Source organism: Malus sylvestris, chromosome 4 (assembly GCF_916048215.2).
Source record: "Malus sylvestris chromosome 4, drMalSylv7.2, whole genome shotgun sequence".
Classification (NCBI taxonomy): Eukaryota; Viridiplantae; Streptophyta; class Magnoliopsida; order Rosales; family Rosaceae; genus Malus; species Malus sylvestris.
In genome coordinates, this window is record NC_062263.1 from 16,480,980 (window position 1) to 16,496,981 (window position 16,002).

At 36.2% G+C, this 16,002-nt stretch overlaps 1 pseudogene; it reads left to right on the top strand.

Moving 5' to 3' along the window:
* The first annotated feature begins 1,961 nt into the window (after nucleotides 1-1,961).
* On the top strand, nucleotides 1,962-9,965 carry LOC126619593 (transcription factor TCP11-like; annotated as a pseudogene).
* Nucleotides 9,966-16,002: the final 6,037 nt, after the last annotated feature.

Here is a 16,002-nt window from a genome sequence, read left to right on the forward strand (position 1 = left end):
GACAGTCATCCATCACTATTTGTAATTTCTCTGCATTATCTGGATTAACAAAAAAAAAAAAAGGATGAACATATGAGCAAAATCGTTTTAAATATCACATTTTCTAGATTTTAAAAAATGTATGCTCCTTTTTCGTGCACCTTCCTCTCTTTTTTCTCCGCCATTCTTCACTTCTTTTTCTTTATTCTCCATTCATAAGCAATTGATATTCCATATCTTTTCTCGTCCGGCTTATCAATTCATAAACAATTGTTAATGAGTGAGCGATTATGTTCCGATAGCGGAAAACCTTGTGACGAAAGGTTCCAACCCTAAAGATTTTGTATTTAGAAAAAAATATTATTGCTTTCCCATACTTAGAACAATAATTTGCATCTTAATTCAACACTTTAATTTTTGTGTGTGTGTGTATCTATACTATTATTAACAGAACCCTCCTTGTCAACTTTTTACCCCATTTTTTCCTATTTGGCCCTCACTTTTGATACACAATAATTACATAATGAGGGCAAAATAGTAATTTTGTATCTTTTGAGAAAATGACAATCATATCCCTATTTTTCATATTTTACATTCACTTTTGATACACAATATTTGCATAAGGAGGATAAAACAGTAATTATGTAATATTAAGATAAAATATGCACTTATTAAGAGAAGTTGTCCCACCATCATTTTTTCATACTCTTTTTAAAATTTTAAAAACTAATCACACTCCTTAATAAAAAAATAAAAAGTAAAATAAAATTGTTCACACACACAGAATGTGCTCATCGGCTAGTATATATAAAAGAGAGATTAATTGGAATTGAAAATTTAACCCAAAAAAAAAAACAAATGAAAAGTGGGGAAACTTCATGTCGTTATTCGATGTTCAGATGGCTGACCAGTGCGTGTTCCTTATTTTTTTTTTTTTAAAAAATAAAAAAAAAGTGTTCAAAAGGAATTCGGATTCTTGCCGGATCATTTTTATGAAGATCCCGAGAATTCGTAAATCGTATCCATTCATCGTATATTCTACAGTTAGAAATTATTTTAAATATTTTTATTTAAAAGTAAACATGAACAATACCTGATAAAAACTGACCATACGATGTACGATGAATGAACACGATATACGGATCCCAAGATCGTCACCAAAAAAATCCGAAAAGAACCTGATGGGTTCAAAAGCATGCAACTCACCCTCCTGCAGGACCCATCGCAAAGAATAAGGACTGAAGCCCTACTCTCCTCATCCCCACATACCTCACTACAATCTCAAATAATGTTATTCATACCATGTTTTTGTACCACATTTCCATACCATCTTAGGTGGCATTTGATGTGGACAGTCACATCATTCAATTTAATTAGATTTTTAAATTTAGTTAAACATTATTTAATAAAATAATAATTAGGAATTGTTGGTTAATTAAATGATAATTGTTGTATAGGAAGAGTCTTTCTCCTTCCTTCTTCTCTCCTAAATGGATGCTGCTTTTCTTAAATTTGTAGCTAGGTTCCCCCAACTAAAGAAACCACAAAATCCAGTGCTTCTTCGTTCTCCCAATCAAGTATCCACTATTTTGACTTTGTTCCAATGGCGGCTCTCACCGCCACCCCAGTTGGGTTTTAAAAAATTTCATCATTTGGTGTGCTGTTTTCTACAATTTTGTTCTCTCATTTGAATCCCTATTGACAAATTTGCAAAACCCAACAAATCTCATGCCTTTCTATACCCAATGAAATATGGGTTTACAAAGTTTCATGATTCGGTGTGCTTGTTCTGGATGTTTTCTTCTTTCATTTGAATCTATGTTGAAAAACTTGCAAAACCCACCAAATTCATGATTTTATGCCCAATGAAAAATTTGCAAAACCTAAGGGAAAGAAGTAGAAAGACTCCTCGTATACCACAATCATCATATAATTAACCAGTTTTCTTTTAATTATTGGCTTATTAAATAATGAATTAAATTTAAAAATTTGATTAACTCAAATTAATGTGGTTGTCCACATATGTCACCTAAGATAGTATGAAAATGTGGTACAAAAATATGGTATAAATAGCATTACTGATATAGTCCCACAATATAAAGGGACCCCCACTCCACCTATGGGGTTTATCGAATCCCCCAACCACTCAAAACCTTAATTTCACTCTCTCTACTCTCTCCCCTCTGCCCCAAACCCTCAAACCACCACTACCCCACGGTCATGGCCTTAGAGATGATCCTTCAGCCAGTGCACAAACTCGAAGACCGAAACCCGATCGTGATCCCCACAGTCGTTTTGACTTTTTCCACCATCCAAATAGCTACATCGTTCCAGCATTCCCAACTATCCGACCTTCAACTCCAGGGCTAGCCCAAGCCCCAAAAACAGGTAACCCACCAGAACATCAGGGTCGCCACACAAAAGTCAATGGATGGGAGCGTCGTGTCCTGATGCTGGCTATGTGCGCCGCTCAAATCTTCCAGTTGACCCAGGAGCTTGGCCACCTCTTCGACGGCGAGACCATCGAGTGGCTCATCCGCCATGCCGAGCCCTCTATCATCGCCTCCACCGACTTCGGTACACTATCAACGGAGCCGATCTCAACTACCACCATATTCGTGTCATCCCAAATGCCCTTCATCCCATGCTGAGTTCACTCTTTCCACTCGATCAAAAGCTTAGGGCAGTTCATATACCCAGCAGTGTCGTCGGCACAGGCTCATTAAGCGATGTAGCTGCAGCTGGACTTATGTCAGCCGATGGGGCTGGACTATAGTGTTAAATGGTATCAGCCATATATGTTTTTATTTTGATTAACAGATAAAGATCAAGGCTTAATGACATAAAAATGGTAATGAAGGATGAACACAAAGAGTAGAGAAATATGAGTGTATGCTCTATATGAAAACGAAGAAGAAGAATACAAGGTTATAACCCCCAAAAACAGTCAAATGTTCATATTCTACATTTTAGGGAGCAAGGACACATCTCCAGCCATTCAGGCCATCGGAGGCTACAATCCTTCCACTTGGGAGATGATCGAATGGCACAGTACAATCCGAAAGGATAAGAATAACAGTTATGCAACTTACTAAAAATAGAAACTAAAACTAGCCTACAAATTTGAGTTTAACGCCTATTTCTAAAAATAGCAAGTTTTTCATTCCTTCGATTTCTTCATTCTCTTCAATTCAAGCTGCAGGATTGTCATCTGGAGATTGGATTTAAGCTAGTATGCAACTTAATTTTCAATACCCTCTCCTAAGCTACTTACAGGCTTTACTCCAAGCTTTAATCTTAACTGATTAAATCTCTCCTTTGGTAATGCCTCTATAAATATGTCTACAAGTTTTTCTTGACTTCTGCAGAACTTTAAATCAATCACACATTCTTGTTAAGCTTCCCTTATAAAGTGATACTTCCTGTGTATGTGCCTAGTTTTCTCATGAAACACAGGGTTTTTAACCATTGAGATGGCTGATATATTGTCACAGAATAGAGGAGTTGCCTCAGTTTGCATTTCTCTAGAGTCATCAAGAACAAATCTCAACCAAATGGATTTTGTTATTGCCTCAGATGCAGAGACATACTCAGCCTCAGCAATTGATAGTGCAATTGTGCTTTGTTTCATAGATGCCCAAGAAAATACTCCGCTACCAAAGCTAAATGCATAACCAGAGGTGCTTCTATAATCATCTTCACTTCCTACCCAATCTGCATCACAGAATCCAATGAGGATTGTAGACTTGTCTTTCACATACTCAATGCCATAATTTAGGTCCCTTGCACATATCTCAATACCCTTCTTGCCACTCCCAAATGCTTCTTAGTAGGACTATTCATGAACCTTGATAATAGACTTGCAGTATACATTAGGTTAAGCCTAAATGATGTTAAGTATAGCAGGTTTCCCATTATCGTTTTGTAAAGACCTTTATCAACCCATTCACTGCCATTAATCTTCTTAAGTTTTTCACCTCTAGGTAATGGAATGGATACTGCTTTGCAATCTTCAAGGCCAAACTTCACAAGTAGTGATTTGGCATACTTACTTTGATGTATAGACATTTTTTGATCAGTTTGTAATATCTCCATGCCTAAGAAATGATGTAAAAGACCAAGATTAGACATTTCATATCTCTGCATCATCTCTCTTTTGAACTCACTAAGCATCTTCTCACTGTTGCCAGTGTAGACAATGTCATCTACATATATTGAGATAATTATCAGGCCTTCTTCATTATCTGATCTTGTATACAATGTGGCTTCACTTGTGCTCCTTTTGAACTTACACATGAAGAGATATGCATCAATCTCACCAGGCTCTGGGTGCCTGTTTTAGTCCATATAGGGCCTTTATTAACTTATAGACCTTGTGAGGTGCATTTTTCAACTCAAACCCTCAGGCTACTCAACATATACTTCTTCATCAAGCACACCATTTAGAAAAGCTGACTTAACATCCAATTGAAACAATTTCCAACCTTTTTGTGTTGCAAGTGCAATGAGAGTTCGAATTGTGTCTAACCTTGCCACTAGTGAAAAGGTTTCATTGTAGTCTATGACAGGTTTTTGTGTATTGCCTTTTGCCACAAGCCTAGCCTTGTGCTTTTGAACAGTCCCATCTAAATTGAGTTTACTTTTGAACGCATGTTTCACACCTATAACAGGTTTATCAGTAGGCCTCTCAACAAGATCCCAAGTATCATTTTTCTCAATCATTTCCAACTCTACATTAATAGCTTTTTGCCAAGCTATGTCACTTGCTACTTCTTGGTAGTTCTCTGGTTCTATGATACACATGTGGCATCTTGAATGTATATCTTCCAGAGTCTTCAATTTCACTGGAGTGGAGCTAGGAGCGGAACTTTGACTATGACTCCCACTACTGTTCTCAATGACCTCATCAATATTGGTGTTTGAATGAGAGCCTCCAACATTGTCAAATTGAGTTACATCAATTGATTCTTCTGTAGATTCATCTTCTGCATCATTTTCTTCAAGATCGAAGGGTATTGAGAGAGTCTCCACTTGGTTGTTTTCCCACTTCCATGACTTGTCTTCACTGAATATTACACTCCTTGAGAGTACAATCTTCTTGGATTGCAGATCATATACTCTATAACCCTTCTCACAACTTTCATATCCCATGAAGATTCCCTTTATAGTTCTTTCATCAAGTTTCTGCCTCAGTGGTGATGGAACATGAACATTATAGATACAACCAAATACTTTGAGATGTTTGATTCCAGGCTTCTTACCTGTGAAGGCTTCAAAATGTATTTTGTCCATCACAGATATTGTAAAACATCTATTCTGCAAATACACAGAAGTACTCACAAATTCTGCCTAGAAAACCACATGAATTCCTTTCTCAGCCATCATGGACCTTGCCATCTCATAAATTATTCTGTTACTTCTCTCAACAACTTCATTTTGCTGAGGAGAGTAAGAAATAATCAATTGCCTTTCCATTCCCATGCTTGCACAGTAATCCAGGAACTCATGTGAGGTGTATTATCCACCTCTGTCACTCCTTAGCTTCTTCAAAATGAAACCACTTTGTAATTCAACAAAAGCTTTAAACTTTTTGAACACATTAAAGGTATCAGATTTGTTTATGAGAAAGTATACCTAACACATTCTTGAAAAATCGTGAATGAAAGTGATGAAATACCTATTTCCACCAATAGACTCATTTTGCATTGGTCCACACACATCTATATGTACCAACTCAAGTGGATAGCTTGCTCTCCACACTTTGTCCTTGTCAAATGGCTCTCAATGATGTTTCCCAAATACACAACCTTCACACACATCTTTCATTTGTCAATTTAGGTAGTCCAAGTACCTTCCCCTTTTGTTGCATCTTCTTCATAATACCAAAACTCAAATGCCCAAGTTTTCTATACCAAACAGAAGAGTCCTCAATCACAGATACTTTTTGTGCTGCAAGAGTTATAGATTCTAGTGAAAGAGGAAAACATATGTTTCCTACCATTTTCACTCTTGCTATAACATTGTCAAGGTTGTTATCATCACAAATTACTACCATATTACCTCCAAGTAGCACATAGTATCCATATTCCATCATTTGACCTACACTCAGTAGATTTTCATCTAAACCTGGAACCAGCAATACTTCATTTATATACCTTTTCTCATGTTCAGTTTCAACCACTAGAGTGCCTTTCCCAATAGCTTGTACAAGATCTCTAGTGCTCATTTTTACCTTACATGTCACTGTTTTGTCAAGATTTATCAGAATAGACTCCTGAGAAGTCATATGGTTGCTACATGCACTGTTCACAAACCACACAGACCTATCTTGTGCAATTGAAGCTGAGTGACAAGCATAGAACATGGTTCTTGTGGTCACTTCTTCTTCTTTTGCATAGTTTACCACTTTTTTGTGGTTATCACAGTCCTTTGCAACATAACCAAAACGATTACACTTTCCACACTTGGCTTTTCCTTTGTACCAGCACACACCAAAATGATACTTCTCACATACTTAACATTGTGGTTTTACACCACTTTGGCTACTACTCCCTTGCTTGTTTTGAGAGTTAACCCTATTGTTCCAACTTCCTCCATAGTTGTTGTTCTAGTTTGTACCATTGTTATTGTTCCAATTTCCACCTTGAGACCAATTTTTTCCTTTCTTGTATTGCCCTTGCCAATTCTGGTTTTGCTTATTTTGTGCTCCTTTGTAAGCTCCAGCGACACTGTTGTTGCCAGCTTTGAAACTGCTAAATCCTCTCTTAGTTCTTGTCATCTTGTCCCTCTCATCATGCAAATCTTCTCTCTTATCATAAACTTTAACAGATGCCATAACCTCTTCAATTCTAATAGTGTTAAGGTATTTAGTTTCCTATATGATATACACAATAGACTTCTATGTTCTACTTAAATTCATCAACATTTTTTGTACAATTCTTTTTTCAAGTACATCTTCACCAAGTGACTTCAGGTTATTCACACTTTCAAAAAACCTAGCCATGTAATCATCTAGTGTTTCACCTTCTATCATTCTCAAATACTTAAATCCAGCCCTAACGACTTTAAGTTTTACAACTCTTATCTTTTTGTCAACTCTATACTCTCTTCTCAGAATGTCCCAGGCCCCCTTTGCAGTCTTCTCATTTCTGATGCAAGGAAATAACTTATCTGTTATTGCTCTTTGAATGAGACTTAATGCCTTGGCATTTTTTATTCTGTCTTTTTTTTTTAAATTGTGGGTGCTTCAACTGGACTTGTTATGTCTCACTTTCTTCACACTCAGTATTTTCTTCTTCTTTGAGAATCTGTTGCGGTTGTATTCCAAGTTCTACCACATCCCATAGATTGTGTGCTATGAGGATGGTCTCCATCTTGACGATCCAAAAATCGTAGTTTGTGCCATTGAACTGTGGAGTTTGTAAATCTCCACAAGAAGAACTCGATCCCACCATCTTTAAGTGATTATCAGTGAACCAACCACAAAAAGAACCACTTTCATCTCTTCTGGGAATTTCAGGAAGAACCTCACTCGCAGTTTACGCCCCCTTCTTCTTTGAATCAGACCTAAGACTCTGATACCATGTTAAATGGTATCATCCATATAGGTGTTTAGGTTGATTAACAAATAAAGATCAAGGCTTTATTACAGAAAAAATGGTAATGAAGGATGATCACAGAGAGTAGAAAAATCTGAGTATATGCTATAGTAGAAAAATCTGAGTATATGCTATATATGAAATCGAAGAAGAAGAATACAAGGTTATAACCCCAGAAAACAGTCAAATGCTCAAATCCTACATTTTAGGGAGCAATGACACGTCTCCAACCATTCAGACCATCGGAGGCTATGATCCTTCCACTTGGGAAAGGATCGAATGGCACAGTACAATCTGAAAGGATAGGAATAACAGTTGTGCTACTTACTAAAAAAAGAAACTAAAACTAGTCGTTACAAATTTGAGTCTAACGGTTATTTCTAAAAATAGCAAGCTCTTCATTCCTTCAATTTCTTCGCTCTCTTCAATTCTAGCTACAAGGTTGTCATCTACAGATTGGATTTAAGCTAGTATGCAGCTTAATTCTCAACATCTAGTGCCGGGTACTTGTCGTTCACATCGCAGTTGCTACTGTAAACGGGGGCGAGTGAGGTGGAGGAGGGGCAGCCGAAGGAGGAGGTTCTGGGATTTGGAATTGGGAATGATCGGTAGATAACGACAATGTGGGTGTGCGGAGTAGGTGGGGTGAGTGTATATGAAAAGCAAAGGGTAGAGGAAATAGAGGGGGTACAATGTGTAATTAGGGATGGACAAAACACCCACAAGTATGGGTAACCACGGTTACCCGCCAATTTAAAACTCACGGTTATGGTTATGGGTAATCATATACATAAATAAACGGTTATGGGTATAATCGTTTATCTGTGAAATTTAAATGGACGGTTATAGGTATTATCCGCAGTTATAAATGGGTACTCATTTCACTGTTTATTTTAATAAATATAAGATTAAAAAAAACATTAATTTCTAGCTAAGTTTAGTATCTCAAGACATAATTGGTTATAAACGGGTCATATATATATGTGTGTGTGTGTGTGTGTGTGTGTGTGTGTAGTTAATATAAACGGCCATATGTTTAATATATGTGATTGAATGTGCTAAAGCATTAGAGTGTTCGAAAGTTTTGTTTTGGAGTATTTTGGAGCTTTGAATCATCTAGTATTCAAGATAATGAATACCTTGAGCCTTTAGAAGCATGTTATTGTCGGCTGATGCGTACTTCTATATATATATATATATATATATATATATTAATTTAATTGGCCTTGAGTTTTCAATAAATATTTGACCCAAAAATTAGAAACCGATTAAACGGCCTAGATCGATGAACATATTTTTCTAAATAAAAATCCAAATATTTATCAAGTTAGCTTATTAGCATACTGATGCGTAGTTACATATAGAAGAATATTAATTAACCTACAACCATGCATGATTCTTGCAATAGATTGACCATCAAATAATTGGGAGACATCACATATATTCATAAATAATATGGTTAATACGAAAATGCATGTTAAATGCACTTATAATGGTGTTTAATTGTTAGAAAAAGAAATTATGACAAATTTCTTTTTTAATTTTCAAGTTGTAAAAAAAAATAGGTAGACGGGTAAAAAAGAGAGTAAATGGGTTAAAAACGGGTAAACGAATACACGATTATGGTTAAATGGGTATGCGATTGTGAGTATGATTAACCGTTTATAAATGATTGTGGGTATGAGTGTATGTTTATGGAAATACTCAACGGGTAAACCGTTATGCGGGTAAGAGCTTAAACGGTTATAAGTAAATAACCGCAGTTACCCGTTTGGCATAACTATTGCCCATCCCTATGTATAATGGAGGTGGTGGGGAGAGACAATTTAGCCCCTATAGGTGTGTGTTTAGGTGTGGAGGGGGGTTGTGTTAATGTTTTTTGGGGTTTAGATAAGTCTCTTTTTTTTTGGTATTTAATTTATGTTGTTCATGAATGGTTGTGCACTTAATTAGAAATTTAGTAGTAATCTACATATTAAGCTGTACATGTTCAACTAAAAAGGAATAATAGGATCCTCTTTATGAGGATCCTGAAGATCCTCAAATTGTATATGTTCATCGTATATCGTGTGACCAGTTTTCATCAAGTACTGTTCATATTTAATTTAAAATAAAAGTATTTAAAATGATTTATGGCCGCACGATGTACGATGAACGGACATGATGTGAGGATACCCAGGATCCTCACAAAGAGGATCCTCATAGTGAATGAAGGAAGGGGATCCTTTCCGGACCCCTTGCACCTAATCCCCCTCATCAAACAATCCGGACCCTTAAAATTTGATCCAACGGCTACAAACACAGGCTCACTTTAAAAGTTATAATAACTTTAGCCGTTAGATCAAATTTCAAGAGTCTTGATTGTTTGATGAGGAAGATTAGGTGGAATGGATCCGGAGATGATCTCTTTCCGTGAATGAGGATGTCTTTTGGATTAAATATTGGGTAAATATTCAATTGGATTGAGTATGATGTACTTTGACTACTTCGAGTTCGGATCTGCTGTGCCTAGATTACCTCTGCCCAGCCTATGACATCCTTCTCCTTTTGACACATGTCCATAAGCTTAACACGTAAGATACAGCCACACTGTCACCAGGGACCATCTTCCCTGCATAGGCAAAGCTCACCTCTCTCTCTCTCTCTCTCTCTCTCTCTCTCTCTCTCCAATTTCTCATCGACCGTCTTAAACACAGAATACCTTTGAATCTCAAATTTCAATTTCCAAAATATTTCCAAAATCCAACACAAAAATCCACAAGAATCACGCAATCGCATCGCATATGATAACCTGATCAAATATCTGCATCCAAAATGAGAATGGCTTTTCTGTAACCGTAATTATAAACCGACACATTAAGTTTTGTAAGAAACCGAATTGGACTCAACTAAATTGTATAAGAAATGCAGTTGCTGGTGGGAGTTGTAAATGTGTAAAACTGCTTCCTATAATCAAGGAATATGTGGTGATTGTGATCAGGAACAACTTGCAATTTGAAACTGCAAATAACTGTAATGAACCAACACTCCACGACAGATGGAAGTTGGCAAAGGTTATACTTGTAAAAAGACTCCCTGCTCACAAAGAAAAGATTCTAAGTTAAGGGTTCTATCACCATCAGAACATTAAGTCTTGAGTGAGTAGAAGACTTCTGTATTGATAGTGATCTAGATAGCATGCTAACATGATTTGGGTTGAGTCTTGCAAGTTTCTGATAATAAATTAAGAAAATTTAAGTTTATTCATATGATAATGGGTTGGTTGAAAGCTGTTGCGTTTTTTGCTTTTTTAGTACTTATTAGCACGTATTTTATTTTTCAACTTCTATGAAATTAACGGCGTTATGTTAGTTATTAAACGAGAAGGAACTCACAGGCCGGGCAGAGGTAATCTGGCCACTCGACTACTTAAGGAGGAGGGTCCATGGTCGGAGTTGGATCCTCCGATCCTTTTGCCATCTTCAATCTCAAGAAAATTGTGTTCACCTACCGTTGTGTTCGATCAAATCATTTCAATGACGAAACGAAACATATTGAAACGAAAAGCAGAAAAACAAAAGTTCATAATCTTCTGATGTTGCAAATACTACTGCATCATTACTCACGGAAATGTATAAATACTTGACTATGACCAAAAAACAATGATACCCATGATTAAGTGTCGCCGTCTGCCAAAGAACAAGAAGCAAAGAGTCGATATATCTTCTAAGCGTGTTTCTAACTACTAATCTGTACCAGAAGCAAACTCTGCATTCAATCTTATATTTCGCCAATGGCAAAGAAGCACGTAAATTGAGTACCCACAAAAAAATGACCTAAACAATGGCGGAGCTGTCCATTTTAGTTGAAAAACTCACCTGCTGCATATTTTGTCATATCGACGCAGATACTGGCCAGAACTTTTTCCAATTCAGTTGGAACTTGGAACCCACCGGCTGCAAACTTGTCATATTCGCTCAAATACACGCGCTTATACAACACCTTGCATGAAACTGCAAACCGTGATGGTAAGAACTAAACACATACATTCATGAAAGATTGTCGCATTAATCTTACATTCAAAACAGGGAAACTAAGTGGTGAAACAGTATAAAAACGGTATGATTATGAATAAGCAGTCTCAGTATACAAAATATCGTAAACCTGACATTGGCAATAGACTGAATTCCAATAAATCCCACTTCTGCTATGGTAAGAAAAACATTCAGAAAATAATCCATACAAAGAAAAGTTATTCATCAACCAGTTTCATGTGTATAACATAAAACAGATCAACGGTACAAGATAAATGACTGAAGCTTATCAAAACCTTAGTTCCCGCCACTATGTCCAACAAAAATCCTGAACTTAACCATCTTCTAGATACTCAAGTAACTCCTCTCCATCTCTCTATATGTCTATAGACAGCATCGCATTTTTCCGCAATATAATCTTGCTTTCCATTTCACGATACCTGCCAATTATGCACAATTATTGCATATGCCGTGAAGCGTACATTTTACTTGTGTTCATTTAAAGTATAGAATATTTTCCTCGACACCGACATTCATTTCGAGTATCTTTTATTCTTTTCTTTTTCCAGAGATAATTTATTTCAGGTATTTAACATATCTTTGTACATTCCAAATCTAAAGGAACAACCAAGTTGCTAGTGAAGAAAACAATAAGCAAAAAGCTCACAAAGATTCAACAAAACCATTTTAAATTTGTTTTCCGAAATGTATAAATTCATTATTGTATTGTAACTGGTTTGCTCCAAAAATATTGTACGGTACTAGCATGCAACAACAAAAATCACACATGCAAGCAACCATAATTATAGTAAATTTAGAAAAGGAAAAAAAATGGACAAAGAAACTAACTTGCTCTTACGATGAGATAATCCAGCCTGGATGGACATTAGAAGAGCAAAAATAAGAGTATGTGAGGTCCTGAACCAAGGACTACAGGATTTAAACAGCAGCAGTATCAACAATATGAGGGAGACATGTGCTGAATGCCATAAAGGCCATCCAAACATTCCTAATGTTTATTCCCAAATATCCGCCATTTTTTCTTTTTTTTGTTCTCATATGAGGTTGTGCCTGAAATAAAACCAAAACCATAAGTCATGCATTACTTTTACAGAGATATGTAAAACCCAAGGCATGCATGCAGGCACTACTGTCAGACAACCAAAGAGCCTTTTTGGAAAATCAGATAAAGAGCTATTACGGCGTTCTGCTTTAATTTCTCACTCCCCATCGCACAGTTAGTATTATACACACAGATCCCAAAAGAAAAAGAGACTGTAAGTATTATCATTCAAAAACTGTTGGGTAATGATGCAACATTATTGCTCGAACTGGTTGCATTCAGCTGAACGAGTCATCCCAAAGCCAGGTTTTGTTTTACTCCAAACCACTTTGTACTCTACATATGAGCATAAGAGAGAAAAAAAGTTACCTCCTTGAGGATAAATTGAGTTGTAATGCACCTCTGCCCAGAAACTCAAATAAATAACTGCACAAGACATAATAGCATCTGTAAATCTTAATGGAGAACGAAAAACTAATATTTAGGATATCACAACTAATAGCTTAAACATTAAGCAAAGTTTGACGAAATCTATTTTTAATTAGTACAATGATGAGACTAACATTGAACCGGGAGATTGTAATAAAAAAATCATAATTAGGTGATAAATTTGTTCATCATAAGAGAAGTGAAATGAAAGAAAAGGACGGCAACATGTAGAATATGGAAACTGTAATCAAATTTCAGCATACAGATAATTAAATACTTAAAAAAATCAATTATCTCTGCCCACAACAAAAACCAAGAGCTTAACAAGCTACCTTGTTTTGAAGATTGAATATTAGGAAGAATCTCTATGCAACAGTTATCCTTAAAAGAAGTCAGGACAAAAATTTTCACTCCGTACTGCAACAAATTATTCACACAAGTATCAGTTTCTATATAAATTACTGTCCAAATGTTGGAAAAATCCAGATGTGCACGCTTCAATGTAAAAGATCTTTCATACCGAATCAGCAGCTGCCTGTAATGAGACATGGTCACCCCACTCACCATCCCTGGTTTCATTCAGATTGATAAGTATTAATTAAGGCCAACATTAATTGACAGGAAAACAAGAAAAACTATGAGTTCAAGTCATACTTGGACATCTTCTCCAAATAATCATCATATGCCATAGGAACATATCCCTCGTAAATCTCTGGATGAGACTTAAGCTGATAGCAGTAAACCATCAGAAGGATAAACCAGAATCCATGGAAGATAGTTGATAATACACAAAACTTCATGGTGATAAAGTTCAGTATAACAAATAGGTATTTCCAGGAGAGCAAACCTGATTTACGACTTGCTTTCTCACATACTCGTGGTTGTCAGGTGATTGATACAATTGGTCTGATAAAGCATGGAACTGGAAAAATAAAGCAAAGCGTGAGATTAACATGTCTAATTTGAAAAATTCTAATATCAATATCCAGTCAGTCATAAATAGAAAACTAATACATCAATATCCAGTCATCAACAACAGAAACAAGACACAGCTACAAAAGGACTAACCTGGCAGTTGCCATCTCCTGCTACCTTATGTTCAACAAAGCCATATAATTGAAGCCTAAATGAAAAAGGCAATAAATACTTTTACAAACCCAAATCCAATATCAGACCCCAAGTCAAAAAACACGTAAAGATGGATTCTGCTAGCTAGGCAAATTATTGAATTACAGACTGATGTTACTTCACTCCTAGAAAGGAAATGGGCAGGTCGTACCTGTCAACTAGCCTTTGATGGTCTGAAGTCGCTTCATCAATTGAAGGAATTTCTCCATTGATTCTAGGAATGTGCTAGACCATATAAAGGGAACAAAGTTAATACCTGACAATGCAAATCATGCCATGTGTAGCAATCCAAATACAAATACACTAGTCACAAATTTGTAAACTGTGGATTTTAAATTATTTTAAGAGGGGGGAGGGCGGGAATTCACATGAATAATCAAAATCCTGTTGACATGTCTTTTTGAGTTTCCAATCTACATTCCTAAGTCTCAACATCAGATTATTACCTAATGTGTATTATACAATGTGCTAATAAATTTTCAAAAGTCAATTATGACAAATCCTTCAAACTGTTTAATAACAAAAACATGACAAAGCATTTGAGGTTGCAACATGGTGAAAATGCTAAACAATGTGAGAAACGAACTTTGAACAACATAAACTTACAGGAACAGGATTCCAGCCCCAGCCTACTTCCCCATCAAGAGAACATTCATCAGTTAGCTCCAAATGATCATCCGGGCTAGAACATAAGCTAGAAGGCACCACAATAGCAGCTTCTTCCTGGCTGTAATCATGGTCTGCATGGTGCACAAAAAATGCCTATCAAGATAATTAAATGATATAGGTTAATTTAACTTCTATAAAAAGAAGGTGCAAACAGCAATTTTTCAGATGCCTGAGCAAAAATCTCTTGTAGATTGACCATGCCACACATCTGCATGAAACGAAGCTTGTGGCTGTGCTTCACCTGCATGCGAGTATTCATAGGCTTCTGTTACAGATAGTCGCGAATATTCTTCTTGAAGAGTATGTGCAATGATTTCATCATTTTCTACATTGTTTGATTCTGTATCATAATGACTCCTGATATGCTCATAATGGTAGATATCATTAGCATATTGTTGTATCATGTCACTGCCGTAGTAGTATGAAGAATTATAAACTGGATCCCCATCAAGAAGACGAAGACCCCACTGAACAATATCTGAATCATACTCACTGGAAGCCATCTCCTTAAAAATGCATATGTGGAATTAGAATGCTCAAGATGCTTCCAAGAGCAATGATGGAATCCCTCAGAAGTTCAGGGAATAGTAATACCTGCGAAAAAGCGACCAATAAAGTTTAAAAAAAACCTTCAAAGCTTTGACATGCTTTAACCCCGACTATAATTTGCACAAGAATGTTCAGCTGCCAAATCTAAACTGAATAGCAGCATGAAATAATTGCCCTAAATTAAGTATAGGGCTCCCGATTGCAAGGCAAAGCTAAGGATTTTTAACGTAAATCCTTAATATAATAAAGCAGTTGACTTTTTTACAGAACTGGACAATATATAGTAGAGGGTATGCACAATTGATTAGACATCTAAGCATATAATAAATTAGAATAAGAAAACTTGTGAAAATGATGCATACCCCAAGTAATCATAATTTAAGACTTTGCTAAGGTCAAGTATGTTTATTATTAACTATGTTAAAATTAAAATTGTGGTGATATCAGCAAGGGTTCAAACCCCAAAATCCCTCCCCCGCGCGCGTAAAAAAATATGGAAAAAACAGATAATTGCAAGTCTAGAATGACCGCCTGCAGACTTTAATTATCCTAATAACATTATGAAGTGACAAAC